General features: G+C 40.9%; 1 long non-coding RNA gene across 1 annotated transcript; it reads right to left on the reverse strand.

Moving 5' to 3' along the window:
• Positions 1-789: 789 nt before the first annotated feature.
• Positions 790-5,490, reverse strand: LOC144538311 (uncharacterized). The gene is made up of 3 exons (XR_013504209.1): positions 5,343-5,490; positions 2,956-3,065; positions 790-1,060 (listed from the first exon to the last, which is right to left on the reverse strand). It is a non-coding gene; the product is annotated as an uncharacterized LOC144538311 (long non-coding RNA).
• Between the last annotated feature and the right edge of the window lie 399 nt (positions 5,491-5,889).

Consider the following 5,889-nt stretch of genomic DNA (forward strand, 5'->3'; position numbering starts at 1 on the left):
GTATATATCAACAAGCACACTAATCACAATTCAATGGCCACTAGGTGTCAATATCAGTCAAAATAGCACATATACAGTATACACTGTATATATAGAGACCTGGGAGTTTGAGGGTTCTGCACAGTGTCTGTGTATCAATAGCTCTTCCTACAAATGCACTCTTGCAGTATGGCTTCATGTAGATCCATCGATCCCCCCCCCCCCCCAATATGTGAAGCGCTTTGAGTGCCTTGAAAAGCGCTATATAAATGTAATGAATTATTATTATTATTATTTAAGAGAAATTGGTTATGAAGGTTTCTTCTCTTCCACGTCCAAAGCACAATTCAGTTTCACACTCTGTCTCTAACAGTTTAATTATGAATCCTCCCTCCTTTCTCCATCCCCCTCTCACTCACTCTCACACTGTGGTAGTGGAGTGGTACCACTAGTAAATTAAAGCAAGATATTGTGAGTTACAACATATTGTGAGAGAAAATGTTGTAGACACCCAGCCAGCTACCTGGATACAAATGGTAGAGAACACGCCTTTACCAAGCAGAACTCTTCCTTTAACTATACATCTGACATAAAGTGTGCAAACATAATTTCCTCCATCATAAAGATGCCTGGGGTAATTAGGCAAGTTATTATTTGAAGTAAGAAGAAACTTTTGGACTAGCAAACAAAACTATCGTAATCTACATTTCTGCACTATTAAAGCATTCTGTCAGGAAACATGTACATAAAATGAAGACTCAATATGAAAACCAACTATTCTGTATTTCCAAAAATCATTTATTTGCCTGCTTGTCATACAGTTTCATTTATCTCTTGTGTTGCGGCTGTCTGATTTTTAGGGAGTCCAAATGATCAATCATCAGTCAGTCTCAAATACACATCTGTCCAAACCAGCAGGTGATGTCAGCCGTGTCCAGGGTGAAGAAGAAGAGTTTGTCTCCGCAGTGCGTCCTCCTGTACACTGATCGTGGGTCAGCTGACAGCACCCCTCTGACGGCGGCCGCAGCCTCCTCTGCACCGCGCAGAAACTTGAACCTGGGCATGTCACTTCTAGCAGGTCCTGCATGGCAACAGAATATGTTCAGTAGCAGCACTCTGCTTTGCTATGAATGATTTGTTTTCATTAGCATCTCTGTCACAATGGCGCCCCTCTTGTGGAGAAAAGCACAACAGCTCCCTTTCCTCTAGGTCAGTGGTTCTCAATGTGGGGTCCAGGGACCACCAGGGGTCCTCCAGGGGGTCCACAGTAAATAGATGAATTGTTAAATTTCATAACTAATTTGTTTACAAGAAGTTAACACAATTAGATCATGTAGAAGAATGACTATTTTGATAGTTGGTCACTGTTATCTCTCTACCTAGTCATGGGATTCTTGACAAAATCATATCTGACAATAAAAATATTTTCAGATTTGGGTCCAAGAGACAAAATCTCATCAAACAGGGGTCTGTGGCTCTAATGTGTACTAGATTCGGGTCCTTGATGTGAAAAAGGTTGAGAATCACTGACCTATGGTAGGCTATCTGGTTCTGCCAACTAGCCCGAATACTGCACAGGAGCTGGGATGGATGGAGCACGCACAGTGGTTTATTTAGGCCACAACAGCATCTCTTCAGAAATTAAAATGTCACTACTTAGCTCTCTCATAGCTCCACCGAACACAATTTAAAAGCTTCTGCACTCCTGCTGCAGCTACTCACAAGGTGAAGTTACAACACCAAGGGGCCACTTCTGCACTTTCTGACTCCCTGGACACAATTTTATTCCTAAGAAATTACAACAGGCATGACTTCAGTTATGTAATATCAGTAAATCTAAAATGCTTACTCTACACTGGGAGATGTTGTAGCATGGCTTAACTGCACAATTACTGGCAGCAGTAGCAACAACAACAACAACAGCACAACCATTAGGCTTACTTTGTATGGTTCAAGATACTGAATTAACACTGCCTGTTGGTTAGGGCCTACTGATGTTATGGTTTCCCATACATCACTGCCTAGACCATATTTACACCAGCGCGAGACACAAACAGGAATATAAGAACGCGATTGACGGTTGGTCTTTTCCCTCCACAACAGACACCCAGCGAAAAAGGTGAGTAACAGGCTTTTAACAACACATCTCAATGCTTGCTTTTAGTAAAACGTTGTAAAATAATCTAAACAAATAACAAGCAATATTCACTACTATAGTCATGTTTAAGAATGACAGCTTACCTACCAAGCCTACTCAAAGCCGTTAACGAGTGTTGAGTGGTGAATGTTACGTTAGCTAGCTACCGCTAGGTGGTACTGTCTACACACACACATCTAAACACGATGTGATTTTGTATAAAGGAGAATAATTTAAGCTTATGTGGTAATAAATTGTAGAATTACAATTAATTGCTGTTATTTTCATTACTTTTTTCTATTCTGTCCCTTGGCCAGAATGACAATGTCATTTCTACTGTGGGGATACATAAAGTGAAAACTAATATTACCGAAATCAGCTTATTTTGTACACGTTGTGTTCAAGTTAACGTTATTCAACAAATACTGACAGTTAGCTACACTAACATTAACAACCAAATTCAAGAGTTATGATCGCTAATCACAACTGCCAAGCGGTCATATTTTGCGGTCATACAGGACGAGAGTGCCTGGAGGGAGAGGGAGATGTGTCTGCAGAGATCGTTGCGCTTTACCTTTTCCCTATGAATGAAGCACTAACCCATTTAGTCTCCTGTACTACAGTCAACTGGCGAATATCCTGTTGTAGCCTGGAGCTAAAACATGCACTGACCAACAACCAAGGCTAACATTAGCCTAATGTTAACCAAGCGGATAATATGAAAAGTTCTCGCTCACTATTTCGTGCTAATTCAAGCAAATAAACGCTTATCTTGCTACCAGTAAGTTGAACAAACGGCAAATGATAATCAATTGGAAAAAGAATCGATTACTTCTTACCTTATCCTCCCGTTTTTCCCCGAAGAGCGGCAGCTCCTAAACCTATCTTGGTATCCACCATGGCAGGAAACGGAAACAATAGTGTCGGTGTCACATCCTCACAGCGCCACCTTCAATTTAATGTGAAAAAAAAATCAAGTAGCCTAAGGAATCGACTATAGTCTTACTGATCCCTTACTAGGTTTTTTAAAAATAATAAATTGTTGAGCGCATGCTTTATGTCGCAGATTTGTCAGAGCCAGTTCCTGGAAATGAAAATAATTCATCCACGATTGTAAAGTCTTTCACTGTGGCCTATTAAAAGCGACAGTGTGGTCACATGAGCGGGTCGCTATGCCAGTTACATATTAATTATCTTAAGTAGCCTAATCACGCACGTTTTTATTGTTATTATTATAACATGTCTCTTACCTCTTTTCAGTATGGCGTTGCAAAAGGTTCTAGGCAGTACGACAGAGCCCTATAAAAGGCTTGCCCCTATCACCTTGACTGTAGTAGCCTCTAAAGAGGTCCTCAAGGTGACCGACTGGCAGTTCAGCGACGGGGAGGTGACTGCGGCTGTGATTCGCCGAAATACCTGCTTCGCCATGTCAGATGGCAAAACGGTGACAAAGATTACCGTTTTTGAAGAGTACGCCAGGAAGGTGTCAGTAGGCACCACGTACGTGATCAGAAATTACCACCTGTCAAGGTCGGGAGGTGTACCCTCCATCCAGTGCTGGAAGGATACAGCCTTCTATCATACTGCCCCTCTCACCATCCCGGAGGAGTTGATGGCGAGCTGCCGGCTGCTGCTTAATCCCACCTCTCCCATTCTCCGCATAAAGGATATTGTCCCGGAGAAGCACACCAGCCTTTTGTCAATAAAGGGATATGTCTCTTCTGTATGTACCTACGTGCTATGATGAATCACACACCTTCCACAATAGGCTGCAACATCCCACTCAAGCCCATCAAATATCAAGTCCACCAGACTATCATAAATGCTTACACTAAACAGCCCAACGGACAGAAATCTATCCGTTAGTAATGCTGTCCGTTTTCTAACGGATCAGTGTGGCCGCGGCCTAATAGGGATCAGCTGATTCTGATAGGCCATTGGTGGTCATGGTAACCAAAGAGTCTATTCAACTTAATTCAACATAAGACATGCAAACAACAAAAAATGTGACAGTAATAGTCACTATACTCTGTGTGTATTTTTAATACTTGTTTTTATTACTGTAAACCATTTTGAGCTGCAACTCTTTGAAAAGTGCTACACAAATAGCAATTGTGTACCATGATTACTCTTCCTGATTGTACAGTGTAAGCACTGATAATAGTCTGATAGACTGAAACGTTTGCTTCCCTTTTTCACCTCACCTTGTTTTGTGCACTCTGGGCACCTGTGGATTTTTGGCAATTCTGTTTATTTAATAAGACTTTCATCTTTGAAAACAGCTTTGCCTTACATTTTTTGTAAGGCATTTCTCCTCGAATTTTTGTTATATGAATTCCACCCATATAAAGTAGTGGAATAGTGTGCACATCCAATCCAACTTGTGTAAAGGTGCAGGACAAAATCAACAACTTACAGAGAGACTGGGACGGATGTCCACACACAGAATATAAGCTCCCAAAGAATTTATTGCAACGTTTTGGCCAGCACAGTCTTCATCAGGTGTTTTGAGGAAGACCGTGCTGGTCGAAACATTGCAATAAATTCTTTGGGAGCTTATATTCAGCGTGTGGACATCCTTCCTTGTCTCTCTGGATTCCTTCCATCCCAATACTTACTACTTATTTTCTTTATAATAGCCCTTCACACTCAACAACCCACTTACCTCATAAATCTGCTACTATCTACAATATCCACATCTGCACATAGTTAATGGAGAAACACAATAATCTAAAACAGCAGGTTTAAAAACATCCCAAGTGTCTATATTCAATATTTTGCTTGCTTTCTACTGTACATTTTTAATAGATTTTATTTTACATATGGAAAGATCCATGACATAGCCTAACTTCACACCCCTCCAAGAAGATAAGCTAAAATACCACAGTTGCTTAACTCCCTGTTCAACAATTCTCATGCAGTGGTTTATTTTCTCAACTTCTATCACATTTAGATGGAACCTGTGAGGAAACATGATGGGGCAGGGGGCATATGCCCTGTCCGTAACCTGGTGATCAGCGAGGTAGAAAACTGTTCAAAATCCTCTTTTGTGTCCCACTTTTAACTCAATGAATGACATGGTTCATTTCTGTTAGATTTTTTTTAACATGTCAAAGCTTTGAAGAATTTATATATTTAACTGTTTAATTTTGGTTTAGTGAAATTTCATGAATTCTTAACATGAATTAGTTAAATGCACAGTTCCTATACTATGAATACAACTTACCAAGCACTTTTGTCTTTTGTCAGGAGGGAGCACAGGTGAAAGTTGCTCTGTGGCGGGAGGCCAACCTGGTTCCCGTCAACGTTGGGATGCCGATCCTAATCTCCCACCTCAAGGGCAAAAAAATGCCACATCATGATTACATGTTGAACTCAACTAACTTCACAGAAGTTAAGGTAACTAATACATATAAAACATGCTTTCATTTTTGTTTCCGTTTATTATGAAGTTCTGTTATTATATCATTGTTATCACAAAATGGATTCCATGGCTTGTGTGAGCACAATATTTTGAGCTGCTGCTGGCTCTGTGCCTCCTCCGCTCCCTGCAGTCCTCTGGATGGCCCCACACCAGCCAGCAAAGTGAAGCTTCTGCTCTCCGTCCATGTACGGAGTCCTACACAGATAGACATACAGACAGACAGATGTAAGCGATAATGCACCATGAGGTGTCTCAGTATAGGAAAATAATGTACGACACAGAGGTGAAGAAGTCCACAACACAAAGCAGAGTGGAGTTCCCTCCACCAAGTCCCGATATAGCAAAATAA

Source organism: Centroberyx gerrardi, unplaced genomic scaffold, assembly GCF_048128805.1.
Source record: "Centroberyx gerrardi isolate f3 unplaced genomic scaffold, fCenGer3.hap1.cur.20231027 Scaffold_102, whole genome shotgun sequence".
Classification (NCBI taxonomy): domain Eukaryota; kingdom Metazoa; phylum Chordata; class Actinopteri; order Beryciformes; family Berycidae; genus Centroberyx; species Centroberyx gerrardi.